The following is an 8484-nucleotide window of genomic DNA, read 5'->3' on the forward strand; positions in this document are numbered from 1 at the left end:
AATTTTAAAATTAGTTTATTAATTTCTGTTTTTAAAAGAAGATTTTTTGACTTCTGGTTTCTGGCCGGGCACGTAAGGAAGTCATTACTCCATCCTAATGTCAAGTTAAAAGCTGAATAAACTGAACAGGAACAACTCTTCTTAGATCTATCAGAGAATTGAGGTCACAGGGCAAACTGCTACCGCAAAATTGAAGACACAGTCAGGCAGACACAGAATTGCAAACTTACTGGAGCAGAAACCCATGAGGAGCAGACACTCATGAGCAGAAACCTCAGAGGATCTCATAACCAGGTAGGAAACCCTAGACTGTATGAATTTCTAGAGGATCAGTGTGGACAAGTCTGTGAGTTAAAAACTCCAAGAGGATCCAGTCTTAGCAAAGTCCCCATGCTTTTGTGAGTTTTACCTCCAGGAGCCCTACCAAGTTCTAATAGTGCAGATCAGAGAAAAATCTCTTGCTTCCAGCAAAGGGAGGGGAAAAGTAGCCATTTTGAATTATGCCCAGAGCATTCTATTCTTCCTAAAAAGTCCTGCCCTCAACACCAATTATTTTACCAGAGCCTTACCTACTGAGATATTAACAGAGCTTAGCTGACCTGGGGGAAGGGAAATACCCAGCTCCAGCCTCCTCTAGGAGGAGGAATATTTTATTTATTTATTTTACTACAGAGACATTTAAGAGCCATTACAATCAATACCAAAGAAACAAAAGCATGGACACTATTTCAAGTTCTGGAACATAATGTGAAATAGAATATTTATGAATTTCTGCTAAACCTACCATCATGTTTAAGACTTTCAGTAAGTTTTTTTTTCTGTTGCTTCATGTGAAAAAAACTTTTTTTTAACATCTTTATTGGAGTATAATTGCTTTACAATGGTGTGTTAGTTTCTGCTTTATAACAAAGTGAATCAGTTATACATATACATATGTTCCCATATCTCTTCCCTCTTGTGTCTCCCTCCCTCCCACCCTATCCCACCCCTCTAGGTGGTCACAAAGCACCGAGCTGATCTCCCTGTGCTATGCGGCTGATGGACACATGAATAATAAAATCCCTACTCAAGCCTTACCTTCTGTACCTTTGTCAATGACTTTAGCAAATTGATCATTTTGTGTATTTGTGTTCAATGGAGTCTTGCCAGAACTGTTTAATATACCTTTGATCATAGTTGAATGAAGAACACTTTTTAAAAATTTTAATTTCAAAAAGTTTTTTCAACCTAAGTGAAAAAAAAAGTGAAAAAAACTTCTTGAAATTAAAATTTTTAAAAAGTGTTCTTCATTCAACTATGATCAAAGATATATTGGGCTTCCCTGGTGGTGCAGTGGTTGAGAGTCCGCCTGCCGATGCAGGGGACACGGGTTCGTGCCCCGGTCCGGGAGGATCCCACATGCCGTGGAGCGGCTGGGCCCATGAGCCATGGCCACTGAGCCTGCGCGTCCGGAGCCTGTGCTCTGCAACGGGAGAGGCCACAACAGTGAGAAGCCCACGTACCGCAAAAAAAAAAAAAAAAAAAAGATATATTAACAGTTCTGGCAAGACTCCATTGAACACAAATACACAAAATGATCAATTTGCTAAAGTCATTGACAAAGGTACAGAAGGTAAGGCTTGAGAAGGGATTTTATTATTCATTACTATCCTGGACTGATATGTCAATATAGGTTTTTCCTTTTTTTTGTACCTCAATATTTACTCTAGTTTGTTTGTTTGTATGTTTTTACTGCCATGATTACATACACAAAATTCAATAAAAGAAAACTGTCACTACTAAAACAACAACAGGATTAAAAAATGGGCAAAGAACTTGAATAGACATTTCTGCAAAGAAGATATACAAATGGCCAAAAAGCATATGAAAAGATGCTCAACATCACTAATCACTAGGGAAATGCAAATCAAAACCACAATGAGATACCACTTGAACCTATTAGAATGGCTACTATTAAAAACGAAAACAAAAACAGAAAATAACAAGTGTTGGTAAGGATATGGAGAAATTGGAACCCTTGTGCACTTTGGTAGGAACGTAAAATGGTGCAGCTGTTATGGAAAACAGTATGGTGGTTCTTCAGAAAATTAAAAATAGAATCACTATATGATCTAGCAATTCCATTGGGTATATATCCAAAAAAAATGAAAGCAAGGTCTCATTGTAAGTCATACACCCATATTCATAGCAATATTATATTATGATAGCCAAGAGATAGAAGCAAACCATGTGTTAATTGATGGATGAATGGATAAACAAAATGTGGTATAAACACAAAATGGAATATTATTGAGCCTTAAAAAGGAAGGAAATCCTCCAGCAATCCCACTCCTGGGCATATATCCAGAGAAAATGCTAATTTGAAAAGATACATGCACCCCAGTGTTCACAGCAGCACTATTTACAATAGCCAAGACATGGAAGTGAACTAAACGTCCATTGACAGATGAATGGATAAAGAAGATGTGGTGCATATATAAAAAGGAATATTACTCAGACATAAAAAAGAATGAAATAATGCCATTTGCAGCAACATGGATGGACCTAAAGATTATCCTGTTGCAAGGAAAGGAAGGCAATCCTGTCACAAGCGGCAGTATGGATGAAACTTGAGGACATGATGCTAAGTGAAATAAACTAGTCATAAAAAGATGAAAACTGTATGCTTTAACTTATATGAAATATCTAGAGTAGCCAAATTCATATACACAGAAAGTAGAATGGTAGTTGCCAGGGGCTGTGGGGAGGGAAAAATGGGGAATTGTTGCTTAAACAGATACAGTTTCAATTTTGCAATACGCAAAAGTTCTGGAGATTGTACAACAGTGTGAATACACATAACCGCTACTGAACTGTACACTTAAAAATGATTAAGATGGGGGAGTTTCCTGGCGGTCCAGTGGTTAAGACTCCACGCTTCCACAGCAGAGGGCATGGGTTTAGGGAACTAAGATCCTGCAAGCCGTGTGGCAGAGCCAAAAAAAATAAACAAATAAGTAAAATAAAATCCAATGTCTAATTTTTAAAAAATGATTAAGATGGTAAATTTCATGTTACATGTGTTTTACCACATTAAGTTAATTGTCACTGTCTGAGTTTCCTTTTTTGCCATTACTATCATTAATCTTGTGTGACTATTATTGAAAATTAAATAATATGAAGGAGGGAGGTGTACAAAATGATTTGTTTAAATGTCAAATATGCTAGGTACACCCAGCTAAGATACAAATAGTCATGCTCTTAGGGCCAAACTTTTCATCACTGGACAAATAAATGAGATTAAAATGGAACTTAGATGGCTAATGGATGGGGCACCAAAGAACTGGGCCCCAGTGTCTCTGTGTGAGGAGCCAGAGAATCTGAGGCTTTCAGAGATGAGAGAAGCAAGAAAAGCTGTCAAAGGAAGAAAGAGTTTCTTTGAGGGCAGTTTTTCAAACTAGTGAACTCACTAGCAGGTCATGATATCAATTGAAGTGTGTTACAATTAGAATAATTTAAAAAATGAAATAGAATTAAAACTATCAGAATGTACTGTATTTTTTCAGGAAAGTTTCATTTCAGTTATTTGTATATCCTGGCACTGGGTAGTGATGTCTTACTTCTTACTATGAGTTGAAGTCGTAAAAGTTTGAAGGTCTGTGTTGTAGGGGGGATTCCATGGAGGGATTTAATTCTGCCTGTAAGAGGTGACTTTTGAATTGTTCTTAAAGGAAACCAAAGTTCACCAGGCAGTAAAGGGGAAAGGCTATTTCTTGGCAGAGGAAGCAGCATAGGGAAGGAGCCATGGGGGAAAGAGCCTGAAAACAAGGATTGAGACAACTCATGAGTGTGAGCAAGGACCTATTTTCACGCCAGGACTGAGTTCAAATTCCAGCTCTAACCCTGACAGGCTGGGAGTCCTCAGTCAAGGGATAGTGACCGGCACACAGAAAGGACAGCAGCTACTATAGTTTCTTCCCTCCCTTCCTAGACACCTCCCAGAAAAAAGGGTGAGTCTGGGAGGAATCAGTCCTCCACTGACTAGGTTAGAGTTTAAGTGAGAACAGGAAAAAGAGGAAGAAGATAGAGGAAGGGGCCAAGAAGTTGTTTGGGCCTCTCACTGTTGTGGCCTCTCCCGTGGAGGAGCACAGGCTCTGGACGCACAGGCTCAGCGGCCATGGCTCCCGGGCCCAGCCTCTCCGCAGCATGTAGGATCTTCCTGGACCAGGGTACGAACCCGTGTCCCCTGCATCAGCAGGCGGACTCTCAACCACTGCACCACCAGGGAAGCCCCCAAGAAGTTTTTTATATTCACATGTAAAGAGAATAAACTAGTCCCAGAGTTAGCCATCCAGTCACTTCGTCCACTAAAATGATTAACTAAAACTTATGGGGATCATCAGGCAGGAATCTCAGCTGATTCTGAAGATGCTAAAAATTCATATTCAGTTTGGATACTGAATAGTCTTCCTACCCACAGAGAAGTCTCTGACTAGATCAGGAAACCTACTCAGAGATAGTCAACTAGTTATTTGTTGCTCTCAAGAAGAAAATCTGCCTGTAATCCAAAGCTCGGGTCGTCTATTCTGTTACCCACTGGCATAAAGAATAAGGCTCTGACCAGTTTGCTCCCCTGGACCCTGGCTATTGCTCTGAACACCCACCAGGTCCCACCCTTAAGCAAGATGTCCAGAGAATAACTGAATTACATGGAAGAAGTCCTTTTCCTATATGTGTGCTTTGGGAAATAATATTTAGAACTAATTCTAAAAATGGATATTTTCTTCAAAATGGTTACATGAGCTCCTTAGAGAACTGAATTTACTCAGGACCCATAAACCCACGTCTATGGAGCCATTCCTACAACTTATGGATGAAATGAGAGAAAAGTTATATATAATGGGAGCAGAGAGGCAGCACACAGAAGTGGAAAATGTGTGTGAGCTTTGGCATTGCAGTCCTGAATTCAAATCCTCACTGTGCAGCTTATTAGATGGGTACCTTTACCTTTCTGAGTCTTGATTTCTTTATCTGAAATACTGACATGGATAATATCCACCTCCTAGGACTGTTATGAAGATTAAACAGGAGAGCAGTTGGGACATCATGGTCAGTGGGCGTTATCTGTCTCCATTTCTAGTAAAAAGGCTCTAGTCTAGAATGCTCTTAGATCTCCAATAGACTCCAGCAATCTCACATATTAGTGTTACTGTTAATGTTATGGGCTGAATTGTGTTCCCCCTGAAATCCATATATTGAAGCCCTAACCCCCAATAGCTCAGAATGTGACTGTACCTAAAGATGGGGGCCTTTAAAGATGTAATTAAGTTAAATGAGGCCTTTAGGATGGGTCCTAATCCAATCTGCTTGGTGTCCTTATAAGAAGAGTAGATTTGGACACACGGAGAGAGACCCCAGAGAGATGCACGCCCTGAGGAGAGATCATGGGAGGACACACGGAGCAGGCGGCCATCTTCAAGCTAAGGAGAGCAGCCTCAGGAGAAGCCAAACCTGCCAACACTCTGACCTTGGACTTCTGGCCTCCGGAACTGTGAGAAAATAACTTTCTGTTGTTTTCAGCCGCCCGCCCGGTCTGTGGTATTTTCTTATGGCAGCCCGAGCAGACTAACTCAATTAGTATTATAGACGGGCACTGAACTGTTAAGAGAACAGTAACAGGAGACGAGGTTCTATCCTAATTCTGTAGACAATTAGCTGCGTGACCTACAGCAAGTCACTTGACTTCTCCTACATTTTCCACCTCTCTCCTCCAGGGCTGTAAGGATTAACTGAGATAAAGTCTGTAAAGACCCTGTCAACAATAGGTGTCCTGTAAGCAGCGGTTCCCTTCACTACTCTGTCCAGATATCAGGTTTCTTGTAATTCAGGGGAGTGCATGGACTGAGCAGTGCCCCTAGGGCTTTTCAGCTCTGACTTCCTGCAACTCTAATAGCAGTCTCAGGAACAACAGTTAGGTTTCATTTCTCTGTAAAGCCAAAAAGTACTTTCAAAGTCCTTTCCCTCACTTTGTCTCACAGTAAACACAAATACATCCCTCTGACTTAACATGCATTTAAACATCCATTCTGAAGAACCCGATGAAACTCCAGCAGACCAGACTCACCACCCCTAAAAGTCTCCCTGCAGGCAAGTCCAGCCAGCCATGCAAAACTGCATTCTTCAGTGTTAAGGCTTTCATACCCACCAGACACAAACTTTAAATGAATGTAAATCCAAATTTTAACATTAAGTTCCAAAACCCACTTAAAACCCCATTCTCTCTCCCCACGGTACCTGGCTGAACAATCCAGTTGCCCTCTTCTTGGTGGATCAAAAGACACTTATAAAATAAAGTTTCTTTTCATTTGTTTTCTATTTCACAGCAAACGCTGGTGTTCCTGTAGATCTGAAGTCTCATTCTGTGGCAGGGGATTGTAAGAAAACGGCAAACACTGACAAGTTCTTCTTTTTTTTTCAAAGCATAGTAAGAATGGTTTGGACACAGTTTGACCTGTGTCAAAAACTGAAGATGAGTGTAAGTACAAGTAGCCGGGGAAAGAAGTGAAACGAGCTTAAAGATGCAAAAACTGGAAATTCACAACAAGAAAGGAATTACTGGGCTTCCCTGGTGGCACAGTGGTTGAGAGTCCGCCTGCCGATGCAGGGGACGCGGGTTTGTGCCCCGGTCCGGGAAGATCCCACATGCCGCGGAGCGGCTGGGCCCGTGAGCCATGGCCGCTGAGCCTGCGCGTCCGGAGCCTGTGTTCCGCAACTGGAGAGGCCACAACAGTGAGAGGCCCGCGTACCGCAAAAAAAAAAAAAAAAAAAAAAGAAAGGAATTACTCATTTGTTCCCTGTTTATTCACAACATATGAATCCTACTGCTGTTAGTTTATTATTCTATAGCTTGAAATGAAAACAAAGTGTTTTGAACACTTAGTGTGCGTTAATTTTTGTCATTAACTGAGAGAGAAAGAAAGAAATGAAATGAGCTGGTTTGGTTAAAGTTTATTGCAAAGCAGCCAAAGCCGTGCTTATCATCTGTACCTCGGGTCCCAGGAGACTTCTAGCAAATGCATACTCTTAGTCACCAGGGTCCTCGGCAAGGTGAGCACACAGCACATGGACCACCACTATCAGTCCACCCAGCTGATAGTGCTCAGGGCATCCCCCTGACTATGAAGAGCCACAGGCTCCCACATGCACACACACATTCAGAGATTGTGGTCACAAACTCCAGGAAGCCAGTTCACACTCGGCTCCCAGAATGGAGACATCTCACAGGACTTCTCTTGAGAATGACATTCTTGCATACATTTCCCCATCTTTGCGCAATCTATCATGAACTTTTTATGGCTGAGCCTGCGCGTCCCGAGCCTGTGTTCCGCAACTGGAGAGGCCACAACAGTGAGAGGCCCGCGTACCGCAAAAAAAAAAAAAAAAAAAAAAAGAAAGGAATTACTCATTTGTTCCCTGTTTATTCACAACATATGAATCCTACTGCTGTTAGTTTATTATTCTATAGCTTGAAATGAAAACAAAGTGTTTTGAACACTTAGTGTGCGTTAATTTTTGTCATTAACTGAGAGAGAAAGAAAGAAATGAAATGAGCTGGTTTGGTTAAAGTTTATTGCAAAGCAGCCAAAGCCGTGCTTATCATCTGTACCTCGGGTCCCAGGAGACTTCTAGCAAATGCATACTCTTAGTCACCAGGGTCCTCGGCAAGGTGAGCACACAGCACATGGACCACCACTATCAGTCCACCCAGCTGATAGTGCTCAGGGCATCCCCCTGACTATGAAGAGCCACAGGCTCCCACATGCACACACACATTCAGAGATTGTGGTCACAAACTCCAGGAAGCCAGTTCACACTCGGCTCCCAGAATGGAGACATCTCACAGGACTTCTCTTGAGAATGACATTCTTGCATACATTTCCCCATCTTTGCGCAATCTATCATGAACTTTTTATGTTACAAAACTTCTTATTTCAAAAAGAGCATTCCAACATTAATTTATCTGACATAGAGGGATACCTAAGTTTTACCCTAAATAAATTTCTACATTCTGGGTTTTCTATGGGAGTAATAACAGTGTTTCCCAACTTGTGAGGTGGGCATCTCTGAAGTGAGATCAAGGGCTGTGCCATCAGCTGGATTTCTGAAATTTTAGTGAAACCTATATGTAAATGTGTGTTCACAGAGAAAAAACTGTAAAGATAGGCACCAACAATATAAATACTAGTTATCTTTGGGGAGTAATTTCAGTTTTTTTTCTTTTGTTTATCCATATATTCTGATTTTCTATAACAAACACCTATTACTTTTGTAATAACAAATGATGTAAAACAGGATAGAAAGGGGAAGTGTGGGGCTTCCCTGGTGGCGCAGTGGTTGAGAGTCCGCCTGCTGTTGCAGGGCACATGGGTTCGTGCCCCGGTCTGGGAAGATCCCACATGCCGCGGAGCGGCTGGGCCCGTGAGCCATGGCCGCTGAGCCTGCGCG

The sequence above is a fragment of the Physeter macrocephalus genome, chromosome 12, assembly GCF_002837175.3.
Source record: "Physeter macrocephalus isolate SW-GA chromosome 12, ASM283717v5, whole genome shotgun sequence".
NCBI classification, from domain to species: domain Eukaryota; kingdom Metazoa; phylum Chordata; class Mammalia; order Artiodactyla; family Physeteridae; genus Physeter; species Physeter macrocephalus.